General features: G+C 44.2%; 1 protein-coding gene across 1 annotated transcript in view; it reads left to right on the forward strand.

Annotated features, from left to right (window-relative positions):
• The window catches only part of AGTPBP1 (ATP/GTP binding carboxypeptidase 1), a 1069504-nt gene that overhangs the window by 4277 nt on the left and 1039094 nt on the right, over positions 1-26133 (forward strand). The window lies entirely within an intron of this gene.

Here is a 26133-nt window from a genome sequence, read left to right on the forward strand (position 1 = left end):
GAACAGTGATCTAATGTAACGTTAAGCCCAAATACACTAGAGAAAGAATCAATTGTGTACTTAATCCATGGGATTCTAAGAAAATAGTCTAGGCGTAAACAATCCTCAATAATGGCCCTATTAAATGAGGTTTCGTCTTTCATCCAGACTGAACGCCACAACATCAAAGGTCTCAACAATAATAGATCATTTATATGATGTAGTCCTAGTTCTTTGTGGACCAAACTATTAGCAGTAGAAGTCGGGAGACACAACAACTTTTTCAGAAACATATTCTCTTCAACCTGGAGGGATTCGACCCTGGATACCCCCCATACCCCTGCTCCGTAGAGGGCAGCCGAAAGACACCTGGCTTCAAAAATCTTGAGCATTTCTTTAGGCCTTCTACTACCTAACTTACTTGCGAATGCAAATATTCCATTGGCGCTCCTGATCATTTTGTCGCGCACCACCTTGTGCTCGACGTCCCAGCGACCATTTTTGGAAAAATTAACTCCCAGGTAGCAGAAGTTTTCCACAGACTGCACCACTTGGCCGTCAATGAGATACCTATAGGGTTTTTTAATTTTTACCTTGCTAGCTCCGCACTCCATCACAAATGTTTTGCTTTTATTAATGACCAACTTTCTTTTCTCAATAAAGGCCACAAATTTGTCAATCAAAAGCTGTAGACCCCGGGGAGTCCTAGAGAGCAGCACAGCGTCGTCCGCATAGAGTAACACAGGGATGGTACTTGTGTTTACTCTAGGTGCGTCGGCTGGCGCCCTCTGTAAGACCGAGTCTATTTCGTTAATGAACAGAGTGAAGAGCAAGGGTGCCAATACACACCCTTGTCTGATACCTCTCCTGACCTTGAATTTGTCTGTGCATTCGCCCGAGGGCCCATACCGGACACACGAGCTAAGCCTCTCATATAAACGGGCCAAAAAATATATGATTTCCCTCGGTGCTCCCATTTCTAACAAGGTGGTCCATAATATGGCATGATCCACTAGGTCAAAAGCACTGCTCAAATCAGCGAAACAGAGGTAAAGTGAACCCTTTTTCGCACGGGTATATTTCCCAATCAGTAGCTCCAGATTTAAGCATTGTTCAATGCAACCCCTCCCTTTCCTGAACCCATATTGGCAGTCTGTCATTATTTTATTAGACTCAGCCCATTCTTCCAATCGAACGAGGAGTACACGACTCATAATCTTAACCGACGAATCCAATAGCGAGATTGGCCGGTAGTTTTTGGCGTTTCCTCGGTCCCCTTTTTTATGAATTGGAACTATTATGGATTCCGACCATGTACACGGAATAGTATAGCGAACAGCGGCATTAAAAACTTTGGCTAGTACTGGCCCCCAAGTCTCGGGCGCAAATTTATATACATCAACTGGGACACCGTCGGGTCCCTGGGCCTTACCGCCCTTGCTAGCCCTGATACTACTTAGGACCTCCTGTAAGGTGATATCTAAATTAAGTACTGGCCAAGAGCAACTTTCTGGCAACGTTACCATGTCAGGATTAAAAATGGCAGAAAAATGCTGTACCCATGACTCCTTACCCACGTTTGAGGTTAGCGTGGGAAGTTTATCATCTCTAAGAAAAGGGCTATTTACTGCTGCCCAAAAAAGCGTACAGTTATTCGATACAGCCGCCAGATCAAATCGCTCCCAAGCTTCCTCACGTAATTCAGCTTTCCTTTGCCTAAGAGCTAAATTATAATCAGATCTAAGCTTAACTACAACTGTTTTATCTCTAGGTTTTGTAGATAATGCTTTTTTTAATGTTTTCAATGCCACAGTGCATGCGTTATCAAACCATCCCCTGGCCTTGTAGCTAGAATTTCCAGCAGACCTAGTAAACTTACTGCTAATAAAAACATTGATTTTTGTGAAATGGGAGATACAGGCCATCATATTTGAATTCTCATCAGTAATAGAAATAATATCATTTAAACAACAGGAGATAATGCAATTTGAGGTTACTTCAGCCTTATCCCCTGCCCACCTTATTCTGAATCCATTCGGCCTATGTACTTCAATGTTTGTAATAGCACTACTATCTGGAATTATACAAGCTTTCCAAAACCTTGTTTCAATAACAAGACAGTTGTGGTCACTAACCATATAATCTACAACCTTGACATCAGAACTAAAATCAGCTAATTCGGAAGACATGCAAATAAAATCGATCACAGTGTTCGCCCCTCGCCCTACAAAGGTTGGCAAACTAACGCCCTTCCCATCCTGTTCAGTCTCTAAAATCTCTAAGTCATAAGCGAATAGGAAAGAGTTCAGAGTTTCACCATATGTATTATGTTTGAAGTGCATAACTGGCTCTCCAACACGATTCAAATTACCACACAACCTTTGATTAGAGAGAGGGCAAACAGAAGTATTAAAATCACCAACATATATGTATTCAAAATCCGTATTGGAGGTTTTCATCAGTTGTTTGATTGCGACATCAAGTTCTACAATAACCGTATATCTACTGGCATCAAAAACGTTATTGTACATATTAATCAACAAAATGTTTTTACCTGCCTCATCCGCTAACCATAGTAATTGAGAATTATTGCCCACTATAATATATTCCTTCACCCTGATACGCATTTTCACAGAAATCAGAGTTAGCAACCCTCCTTTGGCCCTCCCTGAAGTAGTTGCCACTGCTGGTAACTCATAGGCTACAAACCCGTCAAGCCCCTGGAAATTTAAACACCAGGTCTCCTGTAAGCATAAGATATCAAATGTTCTAATTAGTTCTAACCACCCTGGTACATTTAATTTGGAAACCAGTCCTGCTATATTCCAACTGGCAATAAAGCAAGTTGTTGATGTTGCCCCCACTAGGGTATTACGGGATATACCCACAGGCTTAGGCAGTATACTACCGATTGTAATTGGGGGCTGATGTAAATCTACTCCTGCCACCACTGCGACAGACTCATGTCTGACCTCTTGTCAATCGCAGTTGTTAAGACCAGACAGGGCATCAAATCTATTATGCAATAGCAGACTAGGTACTAAGGGGGATGCCCAGCGATTATGCAGATTCAGATTGTTGATCAAATTGTTATCCCATCCCAATGCAGGCGTTTTCGGTAGGGTTACATTTTGTTGTTCCCCGTGGAAAAATTTTAATGTTAGGGGAACCACCGTACCTCTTCTACGCTGAGGTGGAAAAATATGTGTTAAGACATTGGGAAGTATATTGGGATGAGCAAATGTTATCGCCACGCAATCCCCTTTAAATCTTTTAGGGCGGTTCCCTATCCAGGGAATACGTTTAACTGTTTTGATATCTTGCGCTAATTGCTGTAAACCACCAGGCGCTAACCTCATATTACCAGAGAGCCAGTGAAGGGCCTTACTACTCAGAGAGCTGGCTGACTCGATGATGCCATCATCCAACTGTGGTACATTAGCTAACACTAATACAACAGGTGAAGCTTCCTCAATAAATTGTAGAGGGTCTGTACCGTGGGCTTGTGCTTGTGGAATATTAACTGACAACGGACACCCTTCTACTGTTGTAATATTATGATTAACTTTGGGGGCCAACGTATGGGCTAGATCAGTCAACCCGCCAGATATCCCTTCTACGGCATGATCAACACCCTCTATAGTGTTTTTTGCAGATATTAAAGTATTAAGACTACCTATTTCCTCCGTCAGCTTAGTTTGCAGACCTCCAAGCCTTTTAACTTCCGCCTGAAGCTTATCTATTTTTGAGATCAGAGGTTTTACAATTTCGATAAGTTTACCCTCTACAACCTCAAGCAGTTTAGCAAACAATTCATCTTCTCCTTTATTTCTTACAGTCCCGTCCCCTACTGCCTTTGGGGGAGCTCTCGCGGGACCTGGAGATAATGTTCTTTTCCTTTTCGCTCTTGGTCTTTGACCTCCCTGTTTCCGTTGGTTCTTCACACAGGCACGCACAGGTCGAGGTGTATGCTCAATTAGAGGTGAATCATCCTCTACAGGACCAGTAACAGTGTCTGGGTCAGAATCAATAATGCTATCAAAGTCTACATTCAAAATAACAGGAGATACTAGCGTGATCAGTGGCTGACTGTCAGACTCAATCATGGGTGATTCATTAGTTGATACCCTTGTGTCCACCATCACAAAAGGACTGTCTTCAGCTGACATAGGCAAGGTAGGACTTAATCTGCGCAAATCTGGTGACTGGCTTAGCCCTAATGATTCTCTCCTTTGTTCGTTAATTTTCTTTACAGTTTGCACAACATAATTATCCATGGTATTAGCGGGAACAACAGCAGGTTTCTTTTTGGTTGCCATATATATAACACGGTATACAACTGGGGGACTGTGTCTTACTTGTAAATATGTCTCCGTAGAAACAGGGGTTCTGGCCCTGCCCCTGCCTCTTCCTGCCGATGAGGGCCGTAGAGGGCCCGCCCTTTGCCCGGGCTTAGCCCCGGGCGTCCCGCTCGCGTCCCGCGAAGCGGGTAGCTGCGGCGCTTATGAGCGCCTCCTGGCGCCTTCGCGTCGTCAGTAACGCGCGCCGCCGCGTAGGCTGCCGGGAGTTGTGGTCCCGGAGCGGCGGCGCGTGGAGTCAGCTGGTGTTTGACTCTTGGCGGTGGCGGCGTCCTGCAGGGCTTCCTCGCTGCCTCAAATGACTCCTGGCGGTGGCGGCAACCTTTAGGTAGGTCTTTCCTGTCTCCCCCCGCTCCGCCGGTAGCTGCGGCGCTTATGAGCGCCTCCTGGCGCCTTCGCGTCGTCAGTAACGCGCGCCGCCGCGTAGGCTGCCGGGAGTTGTGGTCCCGGAGCGGCGGCGCGTGGAGTCAGCTGGTGTTTGACTCTTGGCGGTGGCGGCGTCCTGCAGGGCTTCCTCGCTGCCTCAAATGACTCCTGGCGGTGGCGGCAACCTTTAGGTAGGTCTTTCCTGTCTCCCCCCGCTCCGCCGGTAGCTGCGGCGCTTATGAGCGCCTCCTGGCGCCTTCGCGTCGTCAGTAACGCGCGCCGCCGCGTAGGCTGCCGGGAGTTGTGGTCCCGGAGCGGCGGCGCGTGGAGTCAGCTGGTGTTTGACTCTTGGCGGTGGCGGCGTCCTGCAGGGCTTCCTCGCTGCCTCAAATGACTCCTGGCGGTGGCGGCAACCTTTAGGTAGGTCTTTCCTGTCTCCCCCCGCTCCGCCGGTAGCTGCGGCGCTTATGAGCGCCTCCTGGCGCCTTCGCGTCGTCAGTAACGCGCGCCGCCGCGTAGGCTGCCGGGAGTTGTGGTCCCGGAGCGGCGGCGCGTGGAGTCAGCTGGTGTTTGACTCTTGGCGGTGGCGGCGTCCTGCAGGGCTTCCTCGCTGCCTCAAATGACTCCTGGCGGTGGCGGCAACCTTTAGGTAGGTCTTTCCTGTCCTCCTGCAGCATTCAACAGCCCAAGGCTTTAGCTCCGAGTCTAACGCGGCCACTGTGTTTGTTTGGTTTTATAACGTCCGTTCTTCAAGTAGGGCCTGTCAGTCCTTTTGCAATTAAGAGGCGTTTCAGGCACCACCCATTAAGATCGTTATCTTAATGGAGCCCTCTCTTCACGGGGACGTAATAGGTTCCTCACTCGGTTCACATACTCTACTAGGATGTCGATAAAACCAGAAATAAATACGAGCCAGCAATCGATGCCCTTGTTACTGTAGCTGCAGTCTATAGCGGGAAGACGAGATGTTTGTTCTCAACGAGCATTTTCCTTCTGCGCCATATTGAATACTGTTGGTACCATCTTTAATTTTTACTATCCATCTTTATGGGGTTGATAATGCCTTTTTATTAGACCAGCACCTATAAGTGATCCAGGGCCTTTTAGTTTTCTTCAGTTCGACGGGTTTGCCCATCTGTGCGTCCCCTGGCCCATGAAGAGACTTGGCCTAGCAGTTCAGGCTGGACTGCACCTACTGGGGCAGGTGCGCGCCTGTTCTGTATTAGGGTGGTTCTTGACTAAAATGGCACAATGGGACAAAAGATGGACTGGAATACGGCCCAGAGAAATTATTTGTGTCTGCGTTTATGTCAAGCATTACATCCACGGTATTTCTACTTTTCCCAGAGATGTACAAGTTTTCATGATTTCACTGGACCCTTTTTCAGATATAGATTTAAATTATTTTACCAAAACATGCAGTTTATGTCACTAAGAGAAGGAAAGCTGTGTGGCCTTGAGGGGTTGGAAGTGCGAGCATAGGCTGGCATTTGAAAAGTTTAGCAGGCACTGGGAAAGCGATCCTTGTTTGTGAGAATAACCACGTCTTGGTCTATTTGCTCATTAGGAGAAAGATAGCTAAGTGGAACGGCTATTTCTTTCTGCAGAGCAAAAAACATGATATAAAACATGTTTCTACTGTTTTGGCATTGTCTTGTTTCTGTTACCTCTGTAAAAAATAAACTTGCTGGGGTGTTAGTCTCTTTTTCTGCATTGGTGTGCTTCGAGTGCCTTCTTTGTTTCAAAGTACACTTCTGTTATCTCTGTGTCATGTTCGTGCCCCTTGAGCAGTGCGTTGTGAAATGTATGTATCAGTGATCTCAAATCTGTGCCATTGTGTAGAATTGATATTTAAAGTAGTTTTTCCTTTCTTGTTGGACTTTGATTTAGAGCTGTGTCTTCAAAGCTCGTCTGAACAGAGTGTATTGCTCACTGGCAGTTCCCTATGTCCAAGGCATCTTTTGCCAGCGAGCACGTCAACTTTTGCCTGCGAGCACGTCAACATACCAAGAAGGTCTTTCTTACCAGAATTTTTCATGGCATAAGCCCACCTCTCCCCTCTATTTTCTCTCTGATTGGTGTTCTACAGGTGTCACTTAGTTCTCAACCCTACAGTTATTTTTCCTCCATGCACCATTTCTATGATGGTGCTAGCTCGGGTTCTTTTCTCTTTTTGCTCCATGCCCCCGATTGCTTTTTTTGGGGGGGGGGACTCTGCTTCTACTCCGCTCCCTGTATGCTCCGTCCTTATTTTTTTGAGCCTGCACTAGTCTCACTCTACTACTGGCACTTCTTTTAGTTTCTGTTCTTCAATCTCCATGCTGCTTTTCAGTGGTACTTCCTCTTCTTCTCATCTGCCTATCACCCACTAGACTTAGAGCCCTTTGTTAACTACCCGTAAAAACAGTTCTTTATTTTATCAGTTTAGGAGCTATTTTCTATTCTCCTCCTCCCAGATCGCAGTTATGTAGCCGTGTTTTATGAAATCTGTTGCTTCTGACCGAGGGATTATCATAAAAAGCACTAGCATAGCCAACCATGTCACCATTTCAGTGTTGTACAATGCAAAGACAACCAATCGGGCAGGCAACTTTTTACTATTTGGACTAATCTTAAAATGTGAAAACCTCATGCAAATCACTGGATTTATCTTGTTTTTTCAGTGAGTGCGATTTGTTTAGTCGAGTGACCTGATTATCATTGACTTTAAGAGGTGGACAACTGTGTTTATTAGTTTAAAGCTACTCGGTGTACAGCAATATGAAGTTCTTTCTTTGAGATGTGCAAACATAAGTTTTATCCGTATTCATCCAAATAAGTAGAAGAGGAAATAATTCTGCTTGCTGATCTACGTGTTAGCTTTATAGCATCATTTTGTTTGCCTGCAAAGGGTATGAAAATGTACACCTGCAGCTGAGGGCAGGCTGTGGAATGGGCACAAGCGTGAAGGATCTCTGATGCCATGGTTCATGGGTGTATCTGAGGGGAAATTGCCAAGAGTGACTTTTAGTTGGCATCTTTTAAATGGGAACCCAGCCCATGAAGAGAGGAATGCGACACCGTGGTCACCTTGTGGAACTAGTCTGACGGAATGCCATCGCTGCCCAGGTGTCAAATGCTGCTGATAAATGTAGGTTATTGAAATGGCTCATCCTCCCCTGGCAGTATTGTAAGAAAGGCAGCCTCTTGGGCTGCAGCCAATGCAGCTACCCTGTTGGGTAATTTGCAAAACATCGACAATACATCATATACACTTGGAATTCAGAAACGCTTTCAGGGGTTTTGCTTAAGTCATAACAGTGTGATGAATTATTTTTGTAAATGTGTGTTTTGAGAATTTGAGGGGAAGAAGCGTGTTTGCAGTGGCTGCAGTATAGCCGAGTTCTGGAAACCTTTAGGCATTGGAGACTCAGTGCCAGCAATATTCCACGTTTTTTGTAAGAACGGTAGCCAATACTACCTCACTGCTTCTTATTGTTTTCATTTGCAAGAATGTGTAGACAAGTCTACTGGAAAAAGTTTCTTTAGTTGAGGTTACTGGAGGACAAATGAAAGTCAGGGATGCTTTTTTGTTAACCGTTTGGTCCTGCTTCCTCGCTGAAATAAAAGACTAATACACTTATATAACTGACATATTTGTATCTTGGCCTTTGGTTAAATGTTCAGCGTGATTTTACTTATTTATTTGACCTCAGAAGAATAAACATCTGTCTGTGCCCAACAGAGAGTCACACTTATCTGCTTCGTGTTCGACACAGATTTTTATTGTAGTCACTCCATCCACTGCTATTCTAGAACGACGTGAGTATTTATTGTTCAACAAACAGATGAGCAAAGCGGATGGTAAAGGATAGATTTGATTACATCACTCACATTAGATGCTGGGGACACTGAAGGGGGTCTAAGGGAGGCCAATATTTGAAGATTTCTCTAGTAATTTCTTCGGCTTTTTGCACAGTGCATCCTAGCTTTAGGTATTGTTGTAATGTTCTCCTGGCTGCGTGACATTTTAGATATGAATGTCTGTTGATCATCTGTTGTTTTCTGGTTGACGTTTTACTGTTTAGGAAATCGTTAAAAGGCTTGATTTTGGAGTGCTGGTTGGACTTTCTTTTCCATAGGTGCTATGAGCATTATTTTTTTTTATTTTGCATTTTGAATGCTGAACTGACAGTGGGGCTTTGAACACATTCTTGTATGGCAGGGTAGTTTTTAGACCGGGTTCATTTGTACTCACTAGTCCTTCCCTTTTTTTTTTTTTTAAAGTGCCTTAGATTAATTTGTGAGAATCGGCCTTTGATCTTTCTTGCTCTCTGGGATTTATCCTTTGTAGAATAGAGTAGCTAACAGTGGACCTTCGATGTGTGTTGCCAGTATTCTAATGAACTATGCATATTAAGATGAGCTGGCTTCCATCCATTAATCATTCAACGAAAAACATTGCTTTCTCTGACAATAAAGTTGGAGACCAGCAATTAAAAATTCATAACTCGATCCAGGTCTATCATTTTCCCTGATAGGTGGATGTATGTCTGTCGGGAGATAATTATTTTAATTCAGCATCTTACGCCATGAGGAAATGGCTAGATACGAGACAAACTTGCAATGTCCAGAGATTTGAAATGGTCAAATTGAACATTGAATCCTGTGGGGGAGGAGAACAGACAGCAAAGCTCCCTTTATCACTTCTGAATCACCAAGTCACATCCTTCAACCTGGCCGCCTCCACCCTTTTAAACAGTCTTCTTCAAACGGTTTATGGTAAATCCAGGAGTCCCTGAGGAAGGGCTGTCCCCTTTTCAAAACACCTGTGTACAGGTGGAAATAATTTAAAATATTAATTATTGGAACTGTTTGCTGCACAGACATCTTAGTCAACTTAGGAGTTAAAAAAACTAAAGATACCACTTTTATAATGAATGTCATGATACATAAAAGTCCTTTGCAGTTGAAGCGAAGTGCAGTGTAAGTGTTTAAAGTTAAGCAAGTGTTAGGATATTTCGCTTTAGAAATACAAAAACAGGTACACCAAAGAGGGAATCCAGTGTGTAAGATATGTCACAGCAGATCGACCTCAACTTAAATGTTGGTGTCATTGTTCTCAAAATCTCTGCTGCCTTCCTTATTAGGGTGAATTACATGTTGTAATCATGGTAGGTCTAACAAAAAACACCACAGCATTGTTGACAGTTGTGAAATGGCCAATACACAGTGTTCCTCCTTAGGATGTGTCTGATTTCTCATTTCTTTTGCAGCCTAATATTGAGGTGGGCATTTTGGGATTATCATGTTTGGATGAGACCCCTTGGAATTAGAAGCTAAAGCCCTTGAATGGACGTTACGTTAGTGTATATCATAAATCTATTCCAGTTTTACAAAACATTTATTGTGTGTCTATCCAGGATAGAGTCCTGGGATCTGAGGAGCTTTACTCCATTCTACCTGGGATGTACGCAAGAACGTGATTCGATGAGTGGAAGGGTTATGTGGGAATTGGGTTAACTGCTGAGGTGCATCTGGTTGTCATGAAAATGGACGATGTTTTCATAGGGTACTTTGAGAAAGTGAAATAAAAGGGAATGGACAGAAAACTGAGGTGAGATCTTGGACAGACATTGAGGTTTGAAAAATGGGATTTAAATATTTGCTATTGTCAGTTGTGCTCAAAGTAAGCTTCATTTAGATAAATAGGCAGCTTATGTATGCCTACTCATCCCACTAAGGTTAAAGGGAGAACAATGCCTGTAGAGGCATGGTTGTGTTGTAAAAGGGCTCAGACTACACAACTTCAAGATGAAAAACTCCACATGGAGGGATGTACTAGCTTGTTTTCATAGTTTCTTCATATAATGATATTTAAATATTATTGAGTATGTATTACATGCTTATATGGATTTTTTAAAATAGAAATCTTTATTACTTTTCTCAAATGCAACAACATCACATTCCATATGGTCAAGTGACAGCACAGATGTAGGTGGTGAGCATTCATGTGTAAAGTACCTTTGTAGCAGTATTAGGCAAAACAAGCTGAAGACTGCTGCCTTTCCATGATACATTAACCAGGACTACCCTCAGACCCCTCAAATCCATAGTAATCCTGCAAAGTTTCCAACTGCCATTCATGTTTTTGGGGACACCCATGTTTCTTGTACACCCACTTGTCTAAAACCTGCAGTGCTATCCAGGGCACCAGGAACGTGTTCTCAATATTTCGGCTATGCCCCTCTTGGTGATGCCCAACTCAAGTCCAATGAACACTTTACTGGAACAATAAGTCTATGCCCTTCTATGATGTTCAGAAGGGGCCAATGGGATGTGAGAACAATTCCATGCACATGCCACCTCATCCCAGTGTGTCTGCAATCTAATAACCCCCATGCTGAGTATAGGAACTCTTTCCGGCCCCCTGCACATTGCAGGAAAGTTGGAATTTCTTGCTCCCCATCCCCCACAGGCGTGCTCTTGTGTAGTGCAAACAATGGAGAAACTTGAACTGTGTGAGCCTGACCCTTTCCGCATTGTTGCTCTCCCTCAGAACCATGGCCTCTTGCCATTCGCAATCACCCAGGGCTCCTGATCTTCCTCCCAGCCCATCACTACAGTGACAGTGGGATGAGTGAGCAAATTATTAGTGTTCTCTACATTTGGGAAGTCTTCTTTGTGGACAAAGGGCCCATGATGAATTTGGCTTCGAGGAGACTATACTTTGGAATTTCATCTAATGTGGTCAGGTAAGGTGTGACCATGTGCCTGAGTAGTAGATAACAAAAGTAATGCGTTTTGAGTAGGCTGAATCCCTTTTGGATGTCAGTAAATGTCTTCATTGTAATGCTGTTAGTTGTCACCTTTGGCATAAAGGATCCTACCCAAAAAAGGCATATTTTCCATACATTTTGCCTGCCATCCTATTTCACGAGTATTTTCCCTCCACACTGTGTTGCCCATTCTGGTGCCAGATGTATGCCTGTGCGTATCAGCTCCTATTGAAAACAAGCATTTGCAATGCAATAGGGGTCGCATTCACGCAAGTTTGAGCTATTGGCATTGTAAATGACAATGCCTTTTAATTATGTTTTGGGTTTTAAAACATAAATCAAAGGCATTGTCATTTACAATACTTTTTTTTTTTTAATATATACTTTATTGGCTTTTACAAAACAACCAAGAGACTTAGTTTCCTTCCATATAGCAATTACAATTACATATGTAAAACGTACAGCATACATCACATTACCACAAAATAGCTGATAATTTATATCAGATGACATGTTGTTGTTGGTCTACACCCCCTACCCCCCCTTTCAACACCACATTTCTGTACGCACTTGGCAGTAGGCCCTGAAATTGCCTAATAAATTCTCCCCCAGCTATACCAGTAAGCAGCCATCATGACAAGCGAACAAGGTCGAGTCAAACCCGATGTCACTATTCAGCAGGACTGTTCGCTCTCGCCTCTTGGTCTACAACTGCAACTGATTCAGTATCCTTGTCCCTTGTTGCCATATATGTTTTATACAGCGCCCAGACGTTCTTAGGTCTGCTACGTGGTGGTAGAAGCTCACTGAAGTTCTCAGTTTGTGTGCTGCAGTACATCATGTCTCTTTACCACTGAGCTGTCGTAGGGATCGAGCCACGTGACCAGCATATCGCTGCCATGCACCTACCTAGTAGCAAGCCTATGCCAACCAACCTTCGGGCCCCTTTTGGTATCAGTTTAGAATAACCCGGCAGGGTCAGCGCGGGCTCTGGAGAAAGCGTCAAATTTGTTACTTGGCCCAATTCCCTAAAGACTAGGTCTCCTAGATATCCCCGGACAGAGCCAGGCCAAGTGAATAAAATGTGCCTATTGAGCACTACAGCGCTCACAATCTGCCCCATCCCTCAGTCCATACCTTCATAGTCTCACTGGGGTGCAGTAGACCTTGTTTAGATACTTAAAGTGAATCAATCTGTGTCTACCATTTAAAGATATCCGCTTAGTGTTTTCGCAGCAGTATTTCCACATACTGTCATTGATTCCCCTGCCCAAATCCTTCTGCCATGCTAAGCAGGCTTTAGTGTAATGGTTTTCCCTGTGGCTCATTGTCAGTTTGTATGTTTTCTACACTATCCGGGTCGGCGATCCAGTTTTTATGACATCGGATAGGGGAGCCAGTTCCAGTGGTTCCGACAAGTCGCTGCCCAGGATATTCAGCAGTGCCTGCTGTGTTCTGTGAAACTGAAATCTGGTGAGGAGAGTTACTTCCGACTCTACGATTGCCATCTCTTCCCAGCTCTTTGCTGTGTTCCCCTCAAACAAGTCCTCTATCTTCTGCACTCCTATCAAGTTGAGAGCACGTGTAACTCCCTTGTCTCTACACGGGGTAGCCATTGACACCACTCCAGTGGTGTGAGCGAGTACAATATGGCACCTGCCTGTAACTTTAGAAGAAGATGCCAGGCATGCCTTGTAGCATTAACTGAGTCAAGAATCCCTGTTCTACGGTCCGCAGGCGTAAACAACAGTGCTGGCAACGGGAGAGGTGTCGGTCATTTACAATACTAATAGCTAAACTCTCGCAAATGCGAGACCTATTGCATTGCAATAAAGGGCCTTCTCGGCCAGTTGTTAGATTGTAAATATCAGAGGAAGAGACCAGCCTGCAACATCTTCAAAGTAGTGATAAATAGTGTAGTGAAGAAGATGTGTTAGTGTAGTAAATTACACAGACACTAAGTGTGAAGTTAGTGTTTCATATGATCCTAGCTATAAACAGAAACAAAGCGCTCCAACACCTTTCACTCTGTGATTACACTGTTGCGGCTCAGGAGGAAGAGCGGGAGTGGGGGCTATTTCCACCCCTCTCCGTGACTTGAGTGTGCAGTGTGGCATTGCGTAATGCCATTGCTATCTTTGGCCTAATAACAAAACACTCCAGCTGTAGTAGGGCCCTGGCTTCACCTCCTGGTGCAGGGCAGGCTGTGCTTTATGGCAGGCAGGCATGGAGGGAGGGAGGGATGGTCTTGGATGCAGCTCCGGCCTCATACAGTGGCCCTGCTATTACTAGTGATGTAGAGGCGCTGAGGTGGTGGTATTAGAGGTATTGGTGGTGGTAGTGGTGATATTGGTGGTATTGGTTGTGGTGGTATTGGTGATGGTATTGGCGGTATTCGTTGTGGTGGTTGTATTGGTGGTAGTGGTATTGGTGGTGGCTGTGGTATTGGTGGAGGTAGTTTGGTGGTGGTATTGACGGTGGTAGTATTGGTGGACGTGGTATTGGTGGACGTGGTATTGGTGGACGTGGTATTGGTGGACGTGGTATTGGTGGACGTGATATTGGTGGTGGTATTGGTTGTGGTGTTATTGGCTGTGGTGGTATTGGTTGTGGTGGTATTGGTTGTGGTGGTATTGGTTGTGGTGGTATTGGTTGTGGTGGTATTGGTTGTGGTTGTATTGGTGGTGGTTGTATTGGTGGTGTTAGTATTGGTGGTGATGGTATTGGTGATTGTATTGGTGGTAGTGGTATTGGTGGTGGCTGTGGTATTGGTGGTGCTATTGGTGGTGGCGGTATTGACGGTGGTGGTAGTATTGGTGGATGTGGTATTGGTGGTAGTGGTACTGGTGGTAGTGGTACTGGTGGTAGTGGTACTGGTGGTGATGGTGGTGGTGGTATTGGTGGCGGTGGTATTGGCTGTGGTGGTATTGGCTGTGGTGGTATTGGCTGTGGTGGTATTGGCTGTGGTATTGGTTGTGGTGGTATTGGTTGTGGTGGTATTGGTTGTGGTGGTATTGGTTGTGGTGGTATTGGTTGTGGTGGTATTGGTGGTGGTGGTGGTATTGGTGGTGGTGGTATTGGTTGTGGTGGTATTGGTTGTGGTGGTATTGGTTGTGGTTGTATTGGTGGTGGTGGTATTGGTGGTAGTGATATTGGTGGTAGTGATATTGGTGGTAGTGATATTGGTGGTGGTGGTATTGGTGGTGGTGGTATTGGTGGTAGTGGTATTGGTGGTGGTGGTATTAGTGATGGTGGTGGTGTTGTTAATAAAACAGGCTTTTGAAAGCAACCCGTCAGGTGGCTTTAGTACAGATGATATGTAACACAGATGTGCTGTTGTCAGCTTCAGCCCATTAGCACAGGATTATGTGCTACCTGGAATTCACGTGACTTAATTTGCTAATCATTTCTAAATCTATTTTACTTGGGGGGGGGGGGGGGTTGGTTGAAACAGACACAAGATAATGCGGGGTTAATGTGATTGAAGGTAGGCGCCAATGTTACGGGGCGGCCGTGCTGCTTAAAAAACACAAGCAGTTTCAGCTGAAGCAGCGCATGTCCGGCCTGCAGTAAGAGAAACTCAATTAAGTAAATAGTGTTTACAGAATAAATAACAGTTCCCGTGTAACAACCAAAGTAAAAGAGCCAGTCGCCATGGGAGGGTACAAATGAAGCCAAGGCCGCGCTAAGGAGGGACTAACAGACCTATTAACCAATCCGACGGCAGCATTTATGAAAGACAATGACACAAGCCAATAAAGTCTGTGGGCTCAGCTTCTCTCCCATACTCTACTACAGCAGTTTTGCAGAGTGAGCAGTGCATGCGCGCTGCCGCTAGGCTCGACATAAAAAGTTATATGGATCTTTCTGAGCCAGATCCCAACGTTCAGTGATGTAGGCAGGATTGGGTCATGTCTTGGAAGATCCAATGATTTATCTCTACTAGGTGTACAGCTGTATTACATCAAGAAGTCAGCCATACCTGGGCTGCCGTCATATGGCGATTTTGCAGTATTTTACCAGACAGACCAATGATGTCTTGTTCTGCCCTAGAAATGATGGGCTTAGACTGGAGATTTGGTTAAAGAATACTTTGGGTATCTTGAAAGGAATGCTTTGCTGGCAATATAACATCAACATTAAAGACACAGTGTTTAACAGTTCTGTTCTACCCATTAGGGAGATTGGTGGTGAATCCAGCATTGTATGTATCCTTTAATTTATCCAGTTCCTCTCCCATGGTAGTTCCTTCTTTCTGAGCCACAAATACCGAGGTTTTTGGTCTAGGTTAGTGGAGTTTATTTGGATTTTTTTTATACGTGTAAATTTAAATACTGTGATAATGTAATTTGAACAACCGCTTGCGCAATATTTGTTTTCTAACGAGCAGGTTTTTCATACCAGTAGATAACATTTAGCTGGGGAGGCCTAAATGCAGTGTTGTAGTCAGTGGGTGAGTCAGCCACTTCTCTCATCAGTGGGCCCCATTTTGACCCTTCCTGGTTGCTTATGCCTTTGTTGGCCAGTAAAGGGGCAATAGTGAGAGGGCCTAAGGCAGGTGAGAAACGTGGTGCTTTTGAGAGTGGTCAGTGTAGTGCAGACACCTGCAGGAGGTCAACGTTCAGCTGTGGTGGGAGGACATTGTCTATTTAGGCCTCATTCCGGGTTTGCAGAAAGCCTCACTGACGTGTCAGTTAGAGAAACGTGCCCGAGTATGGAAACCTGGACTGTTTTTTTCAGAAACAAGAGGTAATGTGCATTGAGCAATGTGACAGTTGAAAAATACACCATATTCTTTATTATTTGAAAATGTTATGGCGGGTGCGCCTTTTATAAATCCGGACTTTGCCTTTGGGAGTGGCTATGTGTTTATTAATTTCTCAACAGAATGGAACGATCCGTGCAGGATTACGAGTGTACCGCATTTCAGCCTTTAAATATTTTATGAGCCAGTGCACCAAATTACTAAGGTCGATCATTTTAAGCGGGCAAAAATACCCTTGAAGTGCGTTTGTTGTTCTCTATACACTAAATGCGTCTGTCACTGAAACGTGATGGATGTCTCACACAGATGTGCAGAATAGTGGTGTTATCCTGGTATTATTGTAAGGTTTGGGTCCTACGGTGTCACAAAACATACACATAATGAAAAACGTATGTGCGAAGCAGTGTTCCTAGCAGTGTTTTTGTCCCGTGTACATACTTCGTTCCATATTTCACTGCCTGGCAGGTCAGGCTGCCCTTCTGGGAGGGGGGAAGCTTCTTAGAAGGAGACGTAAAAGGAGCGCACCTCGTGAGAATGCCAGCCGGAGGGGTGGAGGGTCGCTCTAAGCGCAGCTGGAGGAACGGTGCATGGGGAGCCAGCGCATTGAGTCGCCGGCAAGCAGAGTGAACAGTCAGCAGAAGAAACATCGGATACAGATTAGTTAATGAAGAACTCGAGATGAGGTAATTAAGAGCAGAGTAAGTCTACCGGGACAGTCACGAAAAGACTGCTTGGGTGGCAAGGGACGCGACGAGTATTTATTGGTAACAACTGTGACTGGTTTTGAATCTGCCACTTAAACTTGATTGTCAGTACCGCACAATCTCCGAATGCCTCTAAATTGTTCTGCGGGCGGCAGGCATGTATAACTGCATTTGTGTATACTTTTAAAGCCATGGTCAAGCATTTGTTGGTATCTACAACCATTATTATGACCTGCTTTAAGATAAATGAGTTGTTGATGGCCATTTAAATTGGACAGAGGCTGATTTAAGTAAAAGTGTCATTGTAACTAACAGCAGTTGTTAACCTTGTGTGGTCTCAGCGGGGGCCACGGTCAAACAGTGGTGGGAATGACTTGCCATGTGACCCAGTAAAGGTGGGCTTCGCAGGCCATGGTTTGTGGTGTTTTACTGAGGGCATGAGACAGTTTGTGTTTCTTGCTATACTTGATGTGTGAAAACGTATAGGTCTAGTAGTTTTATTTTTTTGAGGTTCTCCCTTTGCCCCCCCTCTAACCGAATTCCTTCCCTAGGTTTCCTAACTGCTTTACTTCATTGTAAATGTAATCAACAAGCTTTTGAATTGCACTTATATAGGGTTTTCACTGGGAAAGAACAATGGCCATGCCACTCTTTATCTCTTTTTGGTCACACACGGAAATAACTGATTACTTTACTCTGATTTGGATTACAGGAGTAGCTTTTTTTAAAATTTCTTTGCACTATTTGATTACTAGAGGTTGCTGTGATTCACTGTTACAGTGTTTTATTGATGGAGTTTATTTTGATTTATTTACCTCGTATTAGATGATAGAAGATGGTGGTTCTGATGGCTTTCACTGGCAGTGCATTAAAGAGACCAATGAACGAATTTACCAAGTACGAGATTGCAGTGGATTATTTAAAGTATTGTACTACAGATTAGGTCATAAAAACAGATATCACTAACTCATTTATCCTGCATGAATTTGCCGAAGGAGATTTTGTGATAATTCGCTATTCTTTAGATACCAGAGATTATTCAGAAATTCAGATTGCGATACATGAAAGGAAATATTTCTGATTAATATCCTCTGTACCAAATTGTAGAAGCTCTGATTACTTCGTTCTTTAATGGATTACAGAATACATTTGCTTCAATTTGTTTTTTTACTTTGCATTCTGTTACAGAAGGCAGTTACTCTAATTACACTGTTTGGAACTGCATTAAATAAGAGTTCTTTGATTACGAACTCTGTATTAAACTACAGGGTGTGGTTAATCAAATTAGAAATGTTGTTTTGCTTTTGGCCATAGTGTATTTACATACAAGATAGTAATGGGAAATGAAACACAATCATTACATGTTTAAAATTGTTAATGGCGAAAGGTAAGAATAAAATAAGTGGCAGTAATTGGCTACAAATTTGGCTCTGTTGAGATAAAAAGTAAAAAACAAGATTTGTCACAGCAATAGGTCTCATCTATTAGACCTTTTGACTTTGGTAATGATGTTTAGCCATGTTGTAAAGCAGCATAGATGAAAATAATATTTTAAAAAGTGCTGTGACGTGTTAGTCATGTCAGTTTGCAGACACACAACACAGATGTGTGTACCTACAAAATGAGGCGAACATTTTTTCTTTTTATTTATCAATCCGAGCTAGTTTAGTTAATACATAGTTGCTTGAAATGTGCTTTTTTGATTTAGCGCAATGGCGCTTTTTTAATATTGAATAACGTTAAAATGCAACAGTCCATCTGCGTGTCTAAGGTGTAGATTTGGAACAAGAAGTCATGCCAGCAAGGGACACCATCACCAGTTTGTTGAAGTGATGGGCTACCTCCCGGAAGATCGGGAACATCCGATACAGTGTTACACATCCACTGTTGTAATGAAGGGCGCAGATGATGTGTTGTGTTGCACACCCAGATGGTGTGTTTTGAAGTGACATATGTACAGTGCAGCATGGGTAGTGCAATGCAGGGAGAGGGTCTGCAGCGGCTCTTTTTCATTCCCTGGATTGACTTTGTTATTGTTGCAGAGCTTTGCACCATGCAAATGTCTGTTGCAACCTCAAGTTCAAGCTGCACTCAAATTGATCGACCTTTAGTTGCACACTGAGGCTTAACACAGCAAATCACATTTGTTTATGTAAAGTGAAGTAGTTTTGGCCCCACAAAAATGAGAAAGAGTGTTGGATTTGCAACCATAAAGGTATATTAGCAGATTTACAAATTCACACCATTCAAATTAGTTGTAAATCAGTTGTCAGTACATGAAAAAGCATTAGTCAATATTACTCAGCAATTCAGAATCACAAATACAAAAACAATTTAATTTATTTTAAAGTTATTATAAAGCATGTTAAAGCTGTCTTGCCTTTCAATAAAGGAAAGTTCCCTATGTTGCTAAACGAGAAAAGTGGAGAAGGTTGGGGAGATGTTAAACAGAAGGTGTCCGCACGAATACCTCTAAAGGTAGAAATCAATTGAACCAAATAAAGAGCCACTCAAGTAGGTAGGATGGAGATATGCCTTGGAGTAAACTGTTTCAGGTGAAAGGACAGAGCATCATCACTAAATGGAGCACGGAAAGCACATCCTGACTAACCCCACTGTTCATTAGTTTAAATCTTCTTCACATTGAAAATGTTACTCCCACTCACCATTCCCATGAAGGGAACTAATAGGACCGAGCATGCTGTGATAAAGTAACTCAAGATCTTTTCCACATCGAACACTCACTGGAGTCTCTGGTCTACGACCTTCAGTTGCTGTCAGTAGTGAGATGAAACAATTCAGTGGGGATGTTCTCATTTCCAGGTGCTTGCTCATTATTTCACTCTCCCCGGATAATACAAAGATAAACATTCACAAGAAAACCAAAACAAGCGATGCATTCAATTAACTTTGGCTGGTACAGCTTCACTCCTATAACGGGAAAGAGGAAAAATATACCACAAGCAGAAAACATGGCAACTGAACATTAGCCTTTTTAAATTGAGAACTAAATATAAACAGTTCCCACGCAGCACTCCGAATTCACTGCATCCAGTGTTTTAGTCCCTTTAAGGCAGGCAAACCATGGTGCGTTGTCCATCTCAGTACACATCAAAATATTAAAATCATGGGATTATTCTCACGGTGCACTTGCCTTTTTTAATCACCTTCTATGGTTCTTAAAAACTTTAAACAAAAACGGATTCCATTCCACACAAAATATTTTTCGTTTTTTAATATTTTATGTTGTTTACTCGGTTTATATCTTCCTTCATTTCTTGGTAAATAGCACACTTCTATTGATGTTTCTCCAGACACAAACCTTGGAAACGTTCCATAGTCGTAATTACATTATTTTAAATAAATCATCACACCCTCCCCACATATCAATTACCCCAATGCTTTTCAGATCATGATGGTCCTTTGTCAGGGTGATATTTCAACAAGTGAACAAAACATTTACTAACCGTATGCTTGAGAAAAGTAACATGAAGTGAAAAGAGAAAAACATTACTGGAACATCAAAAAACTCAGTGGCTTGTAATGTAAATGTAATTGTAAAGCGCACTAATACCCTTGGGTGTCCTGGCGCTGTAACACATACCGCTGTGGAACCCTTCCTGGCTTTTCCCTGTGAAATGTCCACTCCTGGGCACCCCCAAGGTGAAGCCAGGCATCCCAGCGCTGTTGGGGCCGTTGTGGAGATTAAGCAAGCTATTGCCCAGAGTTGCAGAGTGGGACCCATGATTAGAATAGGCACCGAGGCGAGAATTATCAGGTCCGAGGAAATTGAGCCCAAGACCCACCGAGGCAGGAATTGAACCCTGGTCCCGGGCCAGACATTTGCATCAGGGTCTGCCGCTCTAACCATTGAGCCACACTTCTCCACAAATGTATATCGTTTCTGGTACTGATCTAAATTGAAACCATCCTAGCTCAATTCTTCCTGGATTACATAAGTGCACACCCCGTGAACATGTACATGAATAATAGTAATGATGTAAATACCAATTGAGGAGCGTTTCCAAGGTTTGGGTCTGGTGAACGTAAATAAAGTGTGTTATTTACCAAAGAGATAAAGGAATATATAAACTGAATACAAACCATAAAATACTAAATGTCAATTTTTTTTTTTTATGTGGAATGGAATTTCTTTTTGTTCACATTTTTAAAGCACCATACACGATGATGAAAAGGGCAGTGTGCCATGAAACAAATTCCCATGATTGGGAATAGTTGTTTTTCACGTGTTAAATTGAGACCTAAATTAACTATGGTCAACTTAGAATATAGTTGTGCGCTTCAGCTCCAGATCAATCCCTGATCCTATGTAAAAGTGAGATTCCCATCTGCTATCTTAAACAAGCATTTACAATGCAACGGTCTCGCCTTTACAAAAGTTAGAGCTATTGGCATTGTAAATGACAACATTTTCATTTATGTGTTGGTTTTGAAAACAGATACATAAATGGCATTGTCATTTACAATGCCAATAGCTTAATCTCTTGCAAATGCCACACACAAACACAGAGCCCCCCACACACACACAGAGCCCCCCCACACACACAGAGCCCCCCACACACACACAGAGCCCCCCCACACACACAGATCCCCCACACACACACAGAGCCCCCCCACACACACAGAGCCCCCCCCCCCCCACACACACAGCTGGGTTTTATTTTGGGCATAATTGCAAACTATTTCTCATGCTTCACTATATGACTTCAGCCACCCCAGTGGTTCATGCATTCCATTTTTGCAGACTCTGTAAACATAAACGTGCTGCTGCTGCTGCCTGGGAGCAGGGACTGAGCTACGTAAATTCTATAAAAATATGCACCGTCTGGTAGTGCTGACGACTTTGCTAATATTCTGTGGACATTAGGATGTACGATCTAGCATGGATAGTGTTGTGTAGATGTTTGGATATAGGACTTTATTCGTTTATGCTCTGCGGCTCCAAAAGGAGTACAAACCATAGAATAGGATGGTAAAAGATAGCAAGTACTTTAAAGTTGAAATATAAATGCGGAAAAGCGAGGTCCACCAATGTAAAAGTGTAAGCTTTATTTCAGGTCTGAGGGACACGTAAACGTGAATAATGGTGGTAAATAGAGTGTTTGTGGGTGCTGTGAGCGTCATGCATGTGGTACGGGAACGGACATAATACACATGGAAAAGTTATTAAAAGAAAGCTGACCCCTTTCATTTTCGGGTGGTTTGGGGCAGGCAGGAGCATGGGAGAGCCTGGCCAAGGAGAACCGTAGGCTCAGCGGTGCCTGCACGGGGTACCAGAGCCTCTAACGAGGGTGCACAGCACAACCCTTTAGAAGGGAAGGTTCTGTCATACTGGTGCAGTCAAAGTGTAAGGACATGTAATATAACACTGGTTCACGGGGTGTGGGGTGGAGAATAAACAGGCCCTCAGGTTATACGGGGGGTTGGGGCGGGTAAGGGGCTTCCTGGTCTTGTGAAGCACTTACTCAGTGAAGACAAGTCCTGCAGGGAGGTGCACTACAGTCAGTGCTGAACACAAGGCCTTCGCACTTTATGACAGCAATAGCAGTAACGCTGTACAGGGGGGCTGCTGAGACCAAAAATCTAGGGCTTTTACAGCCAGGTACAGGGCTGCAACGTGCAAGGAAAACAGTTGAGCTGGCAGTATGACGTGCATGGGGAGCAGCACGCGCTTCCGTGGCATGCAGCGGGGCTTGCACTGGGGTGTGCATGGTTGAGTAGCATGTGCTCACGATGCATGGTTGAGTAGCACGTGCCCTCGGTGACTTTCAAGTGAAATGGCAGGGTTTTAGTATAAAAGCTCGAGGTGACAGCACGTGCCTCTGTGGTTGCCATGGAGGAGCAGTAGCACAACCAGTGAGACGAAGCAGGGGGAAGGCATTGTGACATGCATGTACACTGTTTAACTGGCCACGGGACTTTCAATATAATCATTCACATTAATAACAGTTGTATTTCTGGAGCAGTAGCGACATACAAAGGACAAACATAAGAGCAATAGATAACGGCAGTGACCGGCAGCAATTCCACAGAGGCCTGGTCCAAGTGGCACCAAAAGCAAAGCATTACGTCAAAATGGACATGGCAAGATATGCAGTAAGCTACTCTCGTGAGGTCATGGGTAAACAATACAATGGTTATCACCTCAAATACAAATTAATAACAAGTAGATACCCAAGTAAATAGCCCATTGAAAATGTATGCCCTTGGAAGAGGATAGCCTGTAGGCACTAGGCAGCATTTCACAGAAAGCAGAACATTGGGAGAAGGCTTGACAAGCCTTCAGATCCTCAGAGCGAACAGCTGAAGCCTCCAACTCCTAATCACTGTGGCGAGGGAAAGGGGGGAGGCAGGCGAGAATACGGGAGGGGGAGAGGAAGAGGACGGCGGAGAAGATTAATACTTCGATCCTTGAGCTAAACAGTTTGCATCACTCTAGGCGTGTGAAGAAACTATGTTGTGATAGCAAAGTTTGATCTGTGATCTGCCGGCTTCGTTAACACACAGCTCTGCAGCAGGCGCCTAACCCACTGAGATATCATTTCGGTTCAAATCAAAACTCGCGTACATTCCAAATGAAATCTAGATGTTGGAGCTGACCGGCATCCCGAGGGGTGGAGGGGTTCGTCTGGTGGGATGTGATGAGGACGAAGGTCGTGCATTCCCTGCGAGAGGGGGGCTCATTAATGGCCGTCCCCACTCTGAAGAGAAATTAGATCTGTGTCTCAGTACGAGCGCGCCTCGGCGAGCGGGAAGGTATTCGTCCACCCCCTCTGGCTGAAGGTGGGCAGGTCCAAGTGGCTAAAACATACAGACGCGCAGCGATCTACTCTGCGAGGCAGTCTCACAACCTTCCGCTCACTCCCAGCTGCAGCAGTCTGCCCTCAAGGCGCGACCGAAAAGGAAGTGAAGGAAGAGATATCAAGTGAGAGGAGGAATAAAAAGCAAAAGAGAAACGAGGCGAGGGGACGAATTAAAGGAAGGAAGAAAGAGCAAGACACCAAGAGCAAGGCACTAGGCAGCATTTCACAGAAAGCAAAACAGTGGGAGAAGGCTTGAGAAGCCTTCAGAGCCTCAGAGCGAACAACCGAAGCCTCCGGCTCATAATTACTGTGGCGAGGGGGGTGGGAGGGGGGGCAGGCGAGAAGACGGGAGGGGGAGAGGGAAGAGGACGGCGGAGAGACGGAAAGCGCTGCCTTTAATCTTTTAGCCCCGTCCCTTTCAGACTGGGCGCCCGACTTCCTGCTGGGGTAAAAGGTTCCTTATCTTTTTTATGGGGCCATCTGGACCCATAAAGAAGATAAGAAACCTTTTACTTCAGAAGTAAGTCAAGGAACCCAATCTGAAAAGGACGGGCTTAAAGAGAAAGGAGAACGTCACTAGGACCTCTTCTCCAATGGCTGGCCACTGTTTAGGAGGCCAGCCAATGGAGAAGAGGGGCGGGGCTTAACCCTCGCTAGTGAAGTTCTCCTCAAAACATAAAATCTCGCGAGCTCGACTGCGCATTTGCGCAGTACGCCACGCGAGACCTAAAAAGATGGTGGTAGACTAGGAATTCATTCTTGCATGCCTCCTACACATAAACAAATAGACTGATGCAGCACTCTCAGCTTACATTTACCCAGGTGGACACATGTAACAATGGGAACTGTATAAGGAGTAGGCTTAATCTTTGCTCCACACCAATTCTCTGCCGTCCCTGCAACTAGAATGCTTACTTTTTTAGCTGATTCGCACTGATATGTATTTGCACCAAAAGTAAGATCTGCTTTCCCTACTCTACTGTAGATTCTGAGTATGCTAGCATTAAGCTGATTTGAACTTTTGTTTCTTAGTTGCACTTAGTTATTATCACTTCTTATCCTGTGCATGTCAGCTATTTGGCATATGTTCCTCAACTGCTCTACTCCTTCTGTATCTTGGTGCTAATTTGAATATTAAACTCACAGCACCGGCACAAATTTCCTACCACCCGGCGTTCCCCTCGGGCTCCTGAGTAAAATGATACCACACTTGTGTGAGGGCCCAAAGCAGAGTCAGCCTAAAAAAGTATAGAAAATAATTGTGCTTATCAGCTTGCCGTGATATCGTCTCAGTCTCTAGACATTTTTGGCCCTTCCCTGTCACATGCACTTGGCCCACCCACACAAGTGAGACATCATTTTACTCGGGAGAACGAGGGGACTGCTGGGATGGAAGGAAATTTGTGCCGGCCTGGTGAACTCACACAGAAATGTAAGGAAAATGTCATTTCTTTTTTCTAGATACATTTGAGGTATGCAGGGGATTCTGGGTAGGAAACCAGGGCATCCACACAAGCCACACCACCCTGGCTGTCTAGTTTTCAGAAATGTCTGGTTTCCCTAGATGGCCGCTAAGCCCAGGACCAAAAACGCAGGTGCCCCCCTTGCAAAACTAGGTCTTTTTGTGATAGATAATTTTAATGCCTCCACAATATGTTTTGGGCCGTTCCCTGTAGCGGATACTTGGCCCACACACACAAGTGAGGTAGCATTTTTATCGGAACGACCTGGGGGAACGCTGTGTGGTAGGACATTTTTCAGCCCGGTGATTCCACAACTGTCCCACACAGAAATGGGAGGAAAATGTGTTTTTTTTATTAGCTAAATTTGAGGTTTGCAGGTGATTCTGGGTAAGAAAACATTGGGGGAATCCATGCAAGTCACACCTCCATGGACTCCCCCGGGTGTTTTGTTTTCAGAAATGTCTGGGTTTGGTAGATTTCCTTAGATGCCACCAGAGCCGGGATCAAAAACGCAAGTGACTCCCTCACAAGACCAGGTCTTTTGTGAAAACAGAAGGCTGGCTGAGATAAGCATTGGGGACAGTGACTACGACTCTCCTGCCTCTTTCCCTGCTTCGAGCACATTTTACGACAACTACATGGTTGCTTCTTTTTGGGTGTTGCAGGAATTTTATCAGCAAAAGGTCGCTTCTGCAGCCTTGTCACGTCCTCCAGAACACATGAAGTGGAGGCTGCTGCTTCTGTAGCAGTGAGATCTTCAATCATAGACAACTGAAAGTCAAGGAAAGACATGAGTCTTTCTGTGGTTGTCTGACAATAAATAACATATAGCAACGTCATATGTTGCCATCTGGATCAGGTGAGTAAACAATTTCTTAAACCAAGTCCAAGTTTTACCACTCGCATTGTATAGCTG

Source organism: Lissotriton helveticus, chromosome 2_1, assembly GCF_964261635.1.
Source record: "Lissotriton helveticus chromosome 2_1, aLisHel1.1, whole genome shotgun sequence".
NCBI classification, from domain to species: domain Eukaryota; kingdom Metazoa; phylum Chordata; class Amphibia; order Caudata; family Salamandridae; genus Lissotriton; species Lissotriton helveticus.